The following is a 14,586-nucleotide window of genomic DNA, read 5'->3' on the forward strand; positions in this document are numbered from 1 at the left end:
CAAGTTAAATGGCTTCACTGGATGTCATTGGCACAGGGAAATATGATCTTTCCATAGGGAATGATAGCAAATATTCGGTAACAATAATGCAAAGTGCTCTAGTGCTCAGTAAATATGTGCTGATTAAACAACTATATACAATCAACAACCAGGTATCAATGCATTCTCAGCTCCCAACCCTGTAAGCCAGTTTTTCTGAGTAGGAATCCCTGAGATGTTGTGCTTTTTGTGTTATGGGGAGAGCTGAAATGAGCTGAAAATAATCTCAAGATTTTTACTGTCACAACTAAGTCACAAGTGGCCTTCAACACTCCCCACCAATTGGGTAAGGAAACCACAACATCCAGTCCCCAAACCCATATCTATTTTGCCTTTTCAAAATGTGTTGTAAAATATTAGAAGGAAAACGGTCTGGAACTTCCAAGGATTAAGAAGAAATTCACATCAGCAGAAAGGAAGGCTGTAAACCCCCCAGGAGTTGAAGAGCTTAGTTCCAGAGCCAGATTGTATAAGACGGGGCTTAAAAACTAATCTGGAGCCATCTCATGTAAAACAAATTGTCCGCCAACAGGAAGCCTCAAAACAGGGTGCAGAGTATGAAGGAATGAAATGGATTCCAGGCTGCCATGAGGATTTTCTTGATTGAAACAAGACCAACCTATGGAATCATGCTCTGTGTGAGTCCACAATTTCCCCCTTTTCTGCAAAAACATGAAAGAAAGCATGTAGAATTTTTGTTGTGGCTGGATTTCGTAAGGGGAAGATGCTTCTCTGTGTAAAAAGATATACAAGAGAAAGCTGTGGTTGGACTCTGCAGTGTAAGTGACAAAAATCTCAACTCAAAGTTGCCTTTGCAAAAGGAAATGATTCTGCTTCTCAAAGTTGAAAAGTCCAGAGATGGATTTTGCCTTTAGATATGACTGGATCCAGGAGCTCATGCAATATTACCAGGACTCTCTGTCTTTCGCCTTGCTTTTGTTTGGCTTTATTCTGCAGACTGGGTTGCATCCATCCAGGTTTGCCTCATCAGGGCCTTGCCCGTTGCCTGCCACCCTTGCCTTGGCTGAGCTTTTAAACATCTCCAGAGCTATCTGCACCAGAATTGCATCTTTAGCCAGCTGCTGGCCTGTGTCAGTTCTTCCTTTGCAGCGATAGGGCCTCTTTGTGGGCTGCCACCCAGGTCCTCTGGCTCTCATCCTTGGCCATTTACTGCTGGTAATCAACCCTCAGTCCCTCATCATCTTTCTGCAGGGTGGCAGTGTGGCTTAGCATTACTCAACCAACACTATTGTCTTTATAGTCTTTGTTCCCCCAGATTTTTCAAAGCCCACATCATTGCACCTGCCACAGGCTTCTCTGCCACTGGACATTTGGCCAGGCCACCGCTGGTGAAATCTGTCACATTAGAGCCATACCTTGTAACAGGGGTTATCCTTGCCCTACTTACCAACCCAGACCTTATGCTCTTGGCCTGCCAGGCAGTAAGTGAGGAAGTCAGAAATTCTTGTCTTTCCACCTGTATTGTCTGACCTCTTTAGTTACTGCTTAAGCTTCTAGGTCCCCCAAGAAACAGACATTAACATTGGATTAAGTGCGTGGGAATTTTATTAGGGCAAATGCCTGTGAGAAAATGGGAAGGGGATACCCCTCGCCCTCAGACCCTTTTTTTTTTTTTTTTGATAGAGTCTCGCTCTGTTGCCCAGGCTGGAGTGCAGTGGCATGATCTCAGCTCACCGCAACCTCCATCTCCCGGGTTCAAGTGATTCTCCTGCCTCAGGCTCCTGAGTAGCTGGGACTATAGGACTATGTGCATGCCACCATTCCTGGCTAATTGTTTTATATATATATATATATATATATATATATATATATATATATATATATATTTTTTTTTTTTTTTTTTTAAGTAGAGGTGGGTTTTCACTATATTGGCCAGGCTGGTCTTGAACTCCTGACCTTGTGATCCATCTGTCTCATCCTCCTAAAGTGCTGGGATTACAGGTGTGAACCACCACACCTGGCCTCACCCTCAAACCTTGAGAGATGAAAGGAGGGAAGGGTGAGTGGAAGTTTCCTCTACTGATAGGAAGTTTAAAGAAGGTTCCACAAGAATGCCATGTGGCCCTTGAGCCAACACTGGCCATCAGAGGGGTCCTGTCTCCAGGCAGGATTAGCCACATAATTTGATGGTCCAGTGCAAAATTAATATGCAGGACTCAGTGTTAAAAATGTATTAAGAATTTTGGGCTGGGCGCAGTGGCTCCTGTCTGTAATCCCAGCACTTTGGGGGGCCAAGGTGGGTGGATTGCTTGAGGCTAGGAGTTCGAGACCAGCCTGGGCAACATGGTGAAACCCTATCTCTTTTAAGAATACAAAAAATTAGCCAGACATGGTGGCACGCACCTGTAGTGCCAGTTACTTAGGAGGCTGAGGTGGGAGGACCACCTGAGCCCAGGAAGTCAAGGCTACAGTGAGCTGTGATCGGGTCACTGCACTCTAGCCTGGGTGATGGAGTAAAACCCTGTCTCAAAAAAAAAAAAAAAAAAAAAGAGAGAGAGAGAGAGAGAATTTCAAGACAAAATAGCAGAGCGCTCAACTGAGCGCAGAGTCCTTCTGAGTTCGGGACCCTGAGTGAGTGCACGGGTCTCACAGCCATGAAACCAAGTGTGGTCTATCTTAGTATATCCCCACTGTGCTTAGTAATTAGCGGCCAAGCCTTTGGACAATTATGGCTCTCTGTAGTTACAGACCTTCTAGGCGTGTTCTCATGGTTCCTACAGATGAACAAATTTATTATTTTTTTGTATGGTTTTTGCTTTTTGTCCCTTAAGAAAGCTGAGGATAAACATGTTACCCTCTATTTCTAGCTAATACTTTAAAACTGTTTTGGGGCTTTAATCCTGATGGAATTAATCTGTATTATTGGCATGAAGTAGGGGTTAATTTTTTTTTCCTTCAGTTGATAACCACATGTCACATCATCACTTACTGAATGGCTGGTCTTTTCCCTTATGATTTAAACGTCCACTGTTGTCAAATATTAGTTTCCCATATACAAGGCATGACAGGAAGTGATAATGGAGCTGTTTTTATCATATTTTTGCTGAATCCCAAAGAGTGCAGACGCCTTGTCTCACATTTCATGTGGAAGCATCTAAAGGATTGAAAAAGAGATGTCTCAAGACAGTTTTTTTGGGCCGGGTGCGGTGGCTTATGCCTGTAATCCCAGCAGTTTGGGAGGCTGAGGTGGGTGGATCACCTGAGGTCAGGAGTTCAAGACTAGCCTGGTCAATATGGTGAAACCCCGTCTCTACTAAAAATACAAAAAATCAGCTGGGTGTGGTGGTGCGTGCCTGTAATCCCAGCTACTCAGGAGGCTGAGGCAGGATAATTGCTTGAACCTGGGGGACGGAGGTTGCAGCGAACCAAGATCACGCCACTCCACTCCAGCCTGGGGGACAGAGTGAGATTCTGTCTCAAAAAAAAAAAAAAAAAAAGATAGACCCTTAACCTATCAATAATATAAGGTGCATAAAATAATTAAGATTGAAGTTAGAGGAGGATTATCCTTAGAGTTATTGGTGAATCTTGAGTCTCTCCCACCTCTCTCCTTGCCCCCTAGGTTCTCCTTGGGTTTGGCCATGGTAAGGCCCCAGGCAGAGCTGCGAGTGGACAAGGAGAGATGTGGGAGCACTGCCTGCCTGGCTGCTTCCCTGCTGGGCGCTGTTTGTGGAATCGCTGCAGCTCCCTGCCCTTGGCCACAACATGTGCTGGACTTAAACACCCCTCCCTCCTCTGCTCCTCCAAGTCCAGGGGCGAGATGTGCTCCCGGCTTTTGCTCCCCTCAGAGGACCTCCCTCCTTTGTCTGTTTCCCTCAACTCTGCCCACGCTTTTATTCAGAATCCTTGCTTCATTCTGTCATCTTCCATTTTCCCTTCCAAATGCACCATCTGTTTCCAATGGAAAGGAACATCAGTGTGATGCCCTCTCATCTTTTAGAAGATGATATTTCTTCATTTTTCTCCTAATTCAAGCCTTAGCATAAGAGGTTTTGTCCATTTTGTGCTGCTGTAACAAAAGGCCTGAGACCAGGTACTTTATAAAGAACAGAAATGTATTTTTTCACAGTTCAGGGGGCTGGGAAGTCCAAGATCGGGGGCCATATCTGGTGAGGGCCTTTGTGCTGTGTTATCCCATGACAGAGGAGAAATTGTGAAGAGAGAGCTAGAGGTAGAGATAGAGACGGAGATAGACAAAGGGGGCTGAACCTGTCTTTTCATAAGGAACCTACTCCTGTGAAAATGGCATTAATCCATTCAGTAGAGCCCTTGTGACCTAAAGACTTCTTAAAGGTCCACTTCCCAACACCTCCACACTGGGGATCAAGTTTTGGAGCACACATCTGAACCACAGCAATATGATTATTGCAGGGAATTGGAGGCACAGTGCAGAAAAGTTGCAGGCTGTATCCCCAGTGTTCTTCTTTTCTCTGTTCTATCCCCCATCCCTAGGTAGTCCCATCTAGGCCCAGAGTTTCAAATCCATCTATTAATATATGCTGCAAGCCAGGCGCAGTGGCTCATGCTTGTAATCCCAATGCTTTGGGAGGCTGAGGCAGGCAGATCACGAGGTCAGGAGACCAAGACCATCCTGGCTAACGTTGTGAAACCCCGTCTCTACTAAAAATACAAAAATTAGCGTGGTGGTGGGCGCCTGTAGTCCCAGCTACTCAGGAGGCTGAGGCAGGAGAATTGCTTGAACCCGGGAGGCAGAAGTTGCGGTGGGCTGACATCGCACCACTGCATTCCAGCCTAGCGACAGAGTGAGACTCCATCTAAAAAAAATAAGAATATGCTGCAGACTCTCAAATTTATGTCTTCAGCCAGTCTTCTCTTCTAAGTTCCATGTTTGTATGTCCAAAGCCTATTTACTATGTCCACCTGGTGTCTAACTGAACTCCTGATCTTTCTCCACCTCCATGACGCCAAGCCACCCTCCATCTGATACACCTTCCTCCTTCAGACCGGACTATCTCAGTCATGGCACGTCACACACCCAGCTGCTGAGACTCCAATTTGGAGTTACGGATAATGATTTCCCTATTACTCTCTGCTATGGACTGTTTCTGTCTCCTCAAAATTCCCATGTTGAAATCCTAGCCCCTAATGTGATGGTATTAGGAGGTGGGGCCTTTGGAGGGTGATTGGACCATGAATATGGTTAGTGCCCTTATGAAGGAGGTTGATATGGTCTGACTGTGTCCTCACCCAAATCTCATCTTGAATCATAGTTCTCACAATCCCCATGTGTTGTGGGAGGGACCCTGTGGGAGGTAATTGAATCATGAGGGCTCTTACCCCATGCTGCTGTTCTTGTGATAGTGAGTGAGTTCTCATGAGATCCGATGGCTTTATAAGGGGCTTTTCCCTCTTTCACTTGACACTTCTCTTGCCTGCCACCATGTAAGACATGTCTTTGCTCCTCCTTCGCCTTCCACCATGATTGTGAGGCCTCCACAGCCATGTAGAATTGTAAGTTCATTAAACCTCTTTCCCTTATAAATTACCCAGTCTCGGGTATGTCTTTATTAGCAGTGTGAGAATGGACTAATACAGAGCTCACAGAGAGCTTTTGCTCTGCCAAGTGATGATACGGTGAGAAGCCACCATTTATCAATAGGCAAGGAGGTCTCCGGTTCATAGATGGGTTGTCCTTCACCAGATACTGAATCTGTTTGCACCTTGAACTTGGACTTTGCAGCGTCCAGAACTGTGAGAAGTAAATATTTGTTGTTTAAGCCGCCAGTCTATGGTATTTTCGTTATAGCAGCTCAGGCGAAAGCACTCCTGCCTCCCCTTTTCTTTACCTCTCACAATGAATCCGTCATCAAGCACCATTAGTCTGTCTCTCCATGCTGCTGCCATGACCCTTGCCCAAGGAGCCTTTATCACTTCTCCATGAAGGAGCCTTTTTACGGCCTTCCTCCTTCTGTCCTTTTCCAATGAGTCAGACTTTTGTCACTGGGTAAATCGAGCCACCTGTGTTTTTCCAGGGTGCATGGCCCAGGTGGCCAAGGGGCTGACATCCAACTTGATTCTGGTCTTGTGTCCTTCCATGGGATGACCTCTGCTCTGAGGAAAGGGTGCCTGTCTCTAATTGTGCAAAGAGGTCCTGGCTGCAATGCTTGCTCTAAAGGCCTGGCTGCTGCTATCTCTTCACCAACATCCCTCATTAATTGCTCTGTATATTAAAATAAATCTCTCTAGGTATACATACATGCATATACATGCATGCACATATGCATGTATATACTTCCATATGCATGCATATACATAATGCATGTACACATACATGTGTGCATATACATGCATATGGATGTATGTATACACGAATGTAATGTATGTAAACATGCATGTACATTCACACATATGTATGTATATGTATATGATGTACATACATGTACATCTCTTTCCATGTATATGTGTATAACTATATCTGTTTTACTTATTTAAGTTTATTGGTTTAATCAGAGTTCTCCAGAGAAACAAAACCAATAGGCGGTATTATATATATACATATACCAACAGGAGGTTGCAATGCTACAAAGGCCTGGCTGCTGCTGTTTCTTCACCATCATCCCTCATTGATTGCTCCATACGTTGTATCCAGCACTCTTGCCGTACTGACCTCCTTCCTTATATATATATCCCAACAGGGGGCATGTGTGTGTGTGTGTATATATATATATATATATACCTTTTGCTCTGCCATGTGAAGACACAGTGAGAAGGCACTATCTATGAATGAACAAGGGGGTCTCTAGTTCATAGATGGGGTCTCCTTTACCATATACTGAATCTGCTTGCACTTTGATCTATGTACCCCCTTTGATTTATATACACAGGGGGTATATAGATCAATTCATATATATACATATACACACACACACGGGGGTATACAGATATATATATATATACCCCCTACATATATACAGGGGGTATACATACATACAAGGGGTATGTAGATATATATACGGGGGTATGTAGATATATATACAGGGGGTATATAGATCAATTCACATATATAGATATATATATAGATAGGTATATAGATATACATATATACAGGGGGCACACATATATATGGGGGTATGTAGGTATATATACAGGGGGTGTATAGATCAATTCATATATATATAAAACACCTTGATCTATATACCTCCTGTATGTGTGTGTGTATGTATGTATAAAACACCTTGATCTATATACTCCTATATATATAAAACACTTTGATCTATATACCTCCTGTATGTGTATATATACCCATTATGTGTGTGTGTGTGTATATATATATATATACCCATTATGTGTGTATATATATATATACACACACACACACACACACCATAATATATATTGTATTATATATTATGGTGTGTGTATATATATATATATACCATATATATATATATACACCATATATATATATATATACACACCATAATATATAATACACACACCATAATATATATATTGTATTATATATTATGGTGTGCATATATATACACCATATATATATATACACACCATATATATGTATATATACACCATAATATATAATACAATATATATATACCATTTATGTGGTGTGTGTATATATATATATATATATATATGCGGGGTGTGTGTGTGTGTGTGTGTGTATATGGTATATATATAATCTCCTATTGGTTTTGCTTCCCTGGAGAACTCTAATTAAAATAACAGACAAGATAAATCAGTAAAGTATATTACATAGTGCAGCAGTTAGTGATAAATGCAACAGACAAGTCCCATAATCTTCATTTTCTTCATAGCATCACTTGTAGCTATCTTGCTTGTTAGTTACAGGTACAGTTATCTGACCAGTGTACAGATAGTTGCAGCTATGGTTATAGGTTGGTAACTTTTTTGCTCTTGGCTCTGTCTACCAGTGTGTTATTCACTGCGACATGCTGTTCTGGTTATCTTTGCCGTGTAACAATGCATCCCAAATTTAGTGGCACAGCTGTTAGCAGTTGTTTTATTATACTCACACATTCTGTGAGTGTAGATTTAGAAAGGGCACCGTGGGGATGGTTATTCTCTACTCCATGATGTCTTGGCCTTTGCTGGCAAGACTTTAGTCTGGGGGCTAAGACAGTGGGGGCTGTAGGAACCTAAACTGGCTTCTTTATGGACACTTCTGGTGCCTGGGCTGGGATGGATGAAAAATGGGCTGAACTGTGACAGTTGATGGAGCATTGTGTGTGGCCTCCCATGGGACTTGGGTGTGTCACAGCAGGGTGACTGGGTTTGGAGAGAGAACTTCCCAAAGGGGGTCTTCAGACAGTGGGCATCCCAAGAAAGCCAGGTGTAAGCGGCTTGACCTTTTATGGTCTAGTTACAAAAGTCACATTGCTTCACTTCTGTCGCACTCTGTTGGTTCAAGCAGTCATCAGCCCAGATTCAACAGGAGGGGGACACGGATCTCTCAATTGAAAGAGTGTCCAAAAATTTTAGGCCATGTTCCAAAACCATCTTCCATGCTTAGCCCATAGTGTAGTTCCTAGCACATAAAAGGTATTCAAAAAATGTTTGTTGATTGCATAAACAGAAAAGCCCAAGCCAAACAAAATAAATATTATACTTATTTTACCACCTAGGGATGATCACTATTAGAATATGCTTCTACCTGTTTTTTCAATGCTTGGACTTAATATGCATATATTCTTTTTACTCAAAGATTATTTCTATAAGTACTATTAACATTATAGTATTGTTCTACTTAGTATTATAACTTTCCCATGCCCGTAAATACTCTTCTACACCATAATAATTGTGGAATTGCTGTGTAGTTGGCTGTGTAGTTGCATGCTTTTTGAAGATATCATATTTTACCTATTTAATTCCCCTAGTATTAGACAAGTGGATGTCTTCAGTGTTTTGTAAAATATCCTAAGTAAACACAGCAATAAATACATTTATGTGAACATCTTTGCACACTTTTCTAGGAATTCTTTTTTTTTTGAGACAGGGTCTAAAAAACAGCTGGATCTGCTGGGCTTTATTTACTTACTGTTTTTTATTTTTATTTTATTAGAGACAGGGTCTCATTCTGTCACTCAGGCTGGAGTGCAGTGGTGTAATCATAGCTCACTGCAGCCTCAAACTCCAGGGCTCAAGCAATCTTCCTGCCTCAGGCTCCAGCAGCTGGGACTACATGAACATACCACCACAACCAGCCAATTTCTAAAATTTTTTGTAGAGATGGGGTCTCGCTATGTTGCTGAGGCTTGTCTCAAATTCCTGCCCTGAAGCGATCCTCCTATCTCAGCCTTCCAAAGTGCAGGGATTACAGGCATGAACCACCATAACCAGCCTCTAGGAATTCTTTTAAGGATAAATTCCTAGAAGTAAACTTGTTGGGTCAAAAAGTATGTGCATTTCCAAGATCACTGGTATATATTCATATAATTTTCTCATTTTGGAGGAACCAAAACTGAACATCCAACAAAATCCTTTTTGCATATTTTAAATTAGATGTCTTTTATTTTAAAACAATAAAGCTATCTAAACACATATTTCGGTCAAAAACAATAAAAATAAAAGCAATAAAACATAAGGGTATTCTCCTTTATTCTAAGTATTTACTTCTATGGTTTTTGCTTGGTTACAGTTGGTATTTCAACCAAATCAGTAGTGCTTCTGAAAGGAAATATCAGGAGGCTTTCTAAAAATATCACATCTTTGCCAAAATGTTCAGATTTGAAAATGAAATGTGTCCCTAGTAATTGAATTCCACTGCAAACCTATTCATCTCAGTTCTTAGGAGCAAAGAAAATTGCACCTCGAGAGTCGTGACTATAGCACATTACCCATGACTTGCAAACTTGCTTGAACAAAGATCTGGAGCCTAGATATACATAAAGAGGAAATTCAGGTTTTATTGCGCGATAGTGATACAGTGCTTCATCTCTTAGAACATGATAGCGTTCTATGAGTTTTAATCTTGTTAGGGACCATCCTGTCTCATTTTTCACAACTTTAGTCATATTAATGACGGGTGTTGTACCAAGGCATACTCTAATTTTTATAGTCTCTAATTTTTATAGTAAAGAAACATGATACTATACTATACTGTACTGTACTATAAGATAGCTGTATTTAAAATTTATGATCTTTGTATAATCAAGCTCTCCCTATATACATATATTAAGTTCTACTTGCTTTAAAACTGCACATTCTATGTTTGGCTTTATGGTATCTAATATTTATTTATTGAGAGAGGATCTCACTCCGTAACGCGAGCTGGAGTGCAGTGGTGTGAGCATGGCTCACTGCGACCTCATTGAGCCTCCTAGGCTCAAGTGATCCTCCCACCTCAGCCTCCTGAGTAGCTAGGACCACAGGCGTGTGCCACCACGCCCAACTAGTTTTTGTACTTTTTGTAGAGAGAGGGTTTCACCATGTTGCCCAGGCTCATCTTGAGCTCCTGGGCTCAAGTGATCCTCCTGTCTTGGTCTCCCAAAGTGCTGGGACTACAGGCAGGAGACACCACACCCGGCCAACTGTCTAATATTTAGTCTGGCCAGTGTGATGTCAAATCACTTCAACAGTATCAGGAAGATGACTTATAAAACATCTCTCTCTCTCTCTCTCTCTCTATCTATCTATATATATATATATATCTCACATAAAATAGACATTTCTATCACATATATATAATATACATATTTTATATATAAACATATATCTATACATCACATAAAAATATATATCTCTATATATAACAAAATATCACATCTTTGCAAAATATTCAGTGCAAATATATATATGTGTGTGTGTATATATATATATATATCTTCTTTAGAGCAAATGATAGTGGAATAAAAGAATAAAGGCTCCAAGTTCTTAGAGTGAAAAAAAAATGATTTATAGTTGTTTTCTCTGGTAGTGTTATAGCAGCATCAGCTTGACAGTCTGTGGTGACATTATCACTACTACTGACACCAGCCTCTAATGAATACTTATAAGATCTCTGTTCAGCAGAGGTTTCCCACTATGTCTTCCAACTTCCTGCTCTTTTACCGTGTCTTCTTTCTGTGGAAGTGAAGTGAGCACTGGCGTTATGAGGAATTCCTTGCAATAGTTGGAATCATGTTCCAGACACATGCTAGAGTATGTGACTATAGGCTCAAACTTTGCTTCCTTCTTTTCCCTCACAGCAACATAGGAATGTTGGCATTTTTTGCTAGCTGTTTCACTGGGTTCTGGGAAGAATATGAAAATTTGCACATAAAGAGATTTTTTTTTTTTTTTTGAGACAGAGTCTTGCTCTGTCACCCAGGCTGGAGTGCAGTCATGCTATCTCGGCTCACTGCAAGCTCCGCCTCCCAGGTTCACGCCATTCTCCCGCCTCAGCTTCCCGAGTAGCTGGGATTACAGGCACCCGCCACCATGCCTGGCTAATTTTTTGTATTTTTTAGTAGAGAAGGGTTTCACCGTGTTAGCCAGGATGGTCTTGATCTCCTGACCTCATGATCCACCTGCCTCGGCCTCTCGAGTAGCTGGGATTACAGGCGACTGCCACCACGCCCAGCTAATTTTTGCATTTTTAGTAGAGACGGGGTTTCCGCCATGTTGGCCAGGCTGGTCTTGAACTCCTGACCTCAGGTGATCTGCCTGCTTCAGCCTCCCAAAGTGCTGGGATTACAGGCGTGAGCCACAGCACCCAGCCAAGACTTTTTTTGTTGTTGTTACGCTAAGGAAATTTCTGTTATAACAACATACTGGTACTTTATATCAGCTGGGACTTTGGCAGCTTGACTTCCAGGATTATGCGCTTGCAACACGGTGGTCCTGGCTGGGTTCGGTTAACAGGGTTCCTGGGACCTGAAAGACAATACTGGGTACTTAGAAGTGTCTGTATTGTTTCCCGTCATTCTTAAGGGACTCAGAAGTCCCTTGGGAAGGAAGTTGATTCCTGGTGATGATGGGTTATATTCATAGCTTATGACACCATGATACATCATAAATCTCATCTCACCTGAGACACTGCATCTCAGTCTTTCTCCTGCCACCTGTGAAGAATTCCAGATGTTTCCATAGGCCCCACACAAAGACTTAAGTTCACATCAGAACTGTCTGATTATTCTTAGTTTACACATCAGAACTGTCTGATTATTCTTAGAGTTTACAGAAATTGTAAAATATATTTTGGGATATTTGAATTCTTAATTAAAATTTCAGGAAGCCCAGAGGTTCATTGCATAAATAAATAAAAATAGAAATAGAAATATTCTACTATCTCAATTCACAAATGGTATCTCCTTTCCACATTTTTTTCCCCTGAGGAATAACTGGCAAAAAAGCCTAATGGTTCCTCTTATCATACTTCCATGGAAGTATTACATGTTGTTTTTACTTTGGTTCCTGGGTTTTTCTTCCTTATCAGTCTTCAGCACTTTTTTTGGAAGTGAATGCACACCATTGGCCAGTCACCAAGTCACCAAAGCTTGAATTTTTTTTTTTTTTTTTTTTTTTTGAGACACAGTCTCACTGTGTTATCCAGGCTGGAGTGCAATGGGGCAATCTCGGCTCACTACAACCTCCGACTCCTGGGTTCAAGTGATTCTCCCGCCTCAGCCTCCACAGTAGCTAGGACTACAGGCGTGTGCCATCACTCCTGGCTAATTTTTTTTTTTTTTTTTTTGAGACAAAGTCTCACTCTGTCACTTAGGCGGGAGTGTATGATCTTGGCTCACTGCAACCTCTGCTTCCTGGGTTCAAGCAATTCTCCTCAGCCTCCCGAGTAGCTGGGACTACAGGTGCCCACCACCACACCTGGCTAATTTTTGTATTTTTAGTAGAGGCGGGGTTTCACCATATTGGCCAGGCTAATCTCGAACTCTGGACCTCAAGTGATTGGCCCACCTCGGCCTCCCAAAGTGCTGGGATTACAGGCGTGAGCCACCGCGCCCTGCCCAAAACTTGAATTTTACACCTGTTTTCTTTTGTGCTATGTACTGTATCACTAAAAAGCTAGAATTTTTAAAATTTATTTTATTTTTTTTTAATTTTTCATTTCCATAAGTTTTGGGGGAACAGGTGGTATTTGGTTGTATGAGTAAGTTCTTTAGTGGTGATTTGTGAGATTTTGGTGCACCTATTACCTGAACACTATACACTGAACCCAATTTGTAGTCTTTTATTCCTCACCCCCTTCCCGCCCTTTCCCCCTGAGCCTCCAAAGTCCACTGTATCATTACTATGCCTTTGCATCTTCATAGCTTAGCTCCCACTTATGAGTGAGAACATACAATGTTTGGTCTTCCATTCCTGAGTTACTTCACTTAGAATAATAGTCTCCAATCCCATCCAGGTTGCTGTGAATGCCATTAAATCATCTCTTTTTATGGCTGAGTAGTATTCCGTAATACATATGTATACCACAGTTTCTTTATCCACTCATTGACTGATGGGCATTTGGGCTGGTTCCACATTTTTGCAATTGCTAATTGTGCTGCTATCACCATGTGTGTGCAAGCATCTTTTTCGTATAATGACTTCTTTTCCTCTGGGTAGATACCTAGTAGTGGGATTGTTGAATCAAATGGTGGTTCTACTTTTAGTTCAAAAAGCTAGATTTTTTTACTTTAATTAAGGTAGACCACATTAAAATCTTTTATTACATTTTTTTGAGGGCAAGTCTGGACTCTGAATTTTCTATTATGCATCTAGATTTCTGTTTGTATAAGCTTAAATGTATTAATTCTCTTTTGAGATTGGTTCCTATTTTGGATATTAGGCTTTTGATCTCAAAAGAGCATTTGGTTTCCACACTTCTTCTACTTTTCATGTCTACGTTGACGCTGGAGCACTCATTTATCTTCACTATTTGTCTTAGTCCATTTGTGTTGCTATAAAGGAATACTGAGGCTGGGTGATTGACAAAGAAAAGACATCTATTTGGCTCATGCTGGGATAATATTTGTAAATTTTAATTACAATGAATGGTATTTATGTTTACATCTCTAGCATATTTTACTGTGTGCATTTTAGCCATTGTAATTCATTTTATTATTTATTTTACAGTAATATTTATTATGGATTGACTAATGCTGTATAAAAAGCCTGGCAACAGCATCTGCTTTGGGTGAGGCCTCAGGCTGCTTCCACTCAAGGTGGAAGGTGAAGCGGACCAGCGTGTGCAGAGATCACATGGTGAGGGAGGAAGGAAAAGGGCTGGACGAGGTGCCAGGCTCTTTGTAACAACCAGCTTTCATGAGAACGAATAGAGCAAGAATTCAATCGCTTCTTCCCAGCCCAGAAAGGGCACTAATCTATTCATGGGGGATCTGCCCCCATGGCCCAAACACCTCCCATTAACATTGTAGATCAAATTACATCTTGAGATTTGGAATGGTCAGACATCCAAACTAAAAGCACTATTGTAGTCTCATCTCCCTGTTAAGGGCAGTCCCTTCCTTTTCCTTGGAGATGATGCAGAGACCCTAATCCTACTTCCCTTCCTGGCCAAGAGGCCAACAAGTAGAGTTAAGTCAC

Source organism: Nomascus leucogenys, chromosome 25 (assembly GCF_006542625.1).
Source record: "Nomascus leucogenys isolate Asia chromosome 25, Asia_NLE_v1, whole genome shotgun sequence".
NCBI lineage: Eukaryota > Metazoa > Chordata > Mammalia > Primates > Hylobatidae > Nomascus > Nomascus leucogenys.